General features: G+C 41.1%; 1 protein-coding gene across 5 annotated transcripts in view; it reads right to left on the bottom strand.

Annotated features, from left to right (window-relative positions):
* The window catches only part of PSMD4 (proteasome 26S subunit, non-ATPase 4), an 8,365-nt gene that overhangs the window by 3,661 nt on the left and 3,806 nt on the right, over nt 1–898 (bottom strand). The gene's annotated exons all lie outside the window — the stretch shown is intronic.

Genomic DNA, 898 nt, shown 5'->3' with positions numbered 1-898 from the left:
GCAGCCGATCAATGATTCTCTCTCATCATTGATGTTTCTCTCTCTCTCTCACTCTCCCTTCCTCTCTGAAATCAATAAAATATATATATATTTTAAAAATAGCGTAGAACAGTGCATACAGTTGGAACCTCCAACCAAGATAAAAAATACTGGTTTTGATCCACAACTGGCTGAGTCCATGGATAAAAATCCTGGGGATACGAAGAGCCAACTGTATATTTATTTTTTTAAAATCTGTATCCAAGTGGACCCAGGGAGTTCAAATCCATATTGTTCAAGGATCAACTATATATACATTTATCAAGTCATTATGTGGTATACCTTAACCTTATACAATGGTACATATCAATTATACCTCAATCAAACGGGGCAGGGGGGAGGGGGGGGAATCCAGTGCTCAGTAGATGTGAGGCACAGAAAATAAGTGGTTGATTTTGTAAAAACCTGCTCTCTCCCTTCCAGTGCTTCCCCCTTACTTCTCTCAGGCTACCTTGCTGGCAGGGCTGAGACCCCTGCACAGCTGTTGGATGCTACTATGATTCTCTCCCACCGTCTCCATTTCCAGACTCATTTTCCCACGAACAATATGCATGCTGGGATGAGTGGTTACTCATTTGCGGATTATCAATTCCTAAAGCAAATCACTTTGGACGTAACAGGACTCTGACCCCAAATCACTTTTCACAGACTTTAAAAACACTGTGAAATTTTACCCCAGGAGATTGAGCTTCATAACTGTATTAAATTCAGGTTAATATAAAACCAAGTTACTATTTATATCTACACTAAACAGTGAAGAAGGTAGTCTAGGAAGGTGATGGGCAGAAAAAGCCTCACGAAATCTACAAAAGGGTAGCAACCTGGACACCACAGTGGGTGACATGTGGGAAACCCCCAC

This window comes from Myotis brandtii, unplaced genomic scaffold, assembly GCF_000412655.1.
Source record: "Myotis brandtii unplaced genomic scaffold, ASM41265v1 scaffold643, whole genome shotgun sequence".
Lineage (NCBI taxonomy): Eukaryota > Metazoa > Chordata > Mammalia > Chiroptera > Vespertilionidae > Myotis > Myotis brandtii.
The sequence above is the reverse complement of the archived record's forward strand: the minus strand, read 5'-3'. Positions and strand labels throughout refer to the sequence as shown.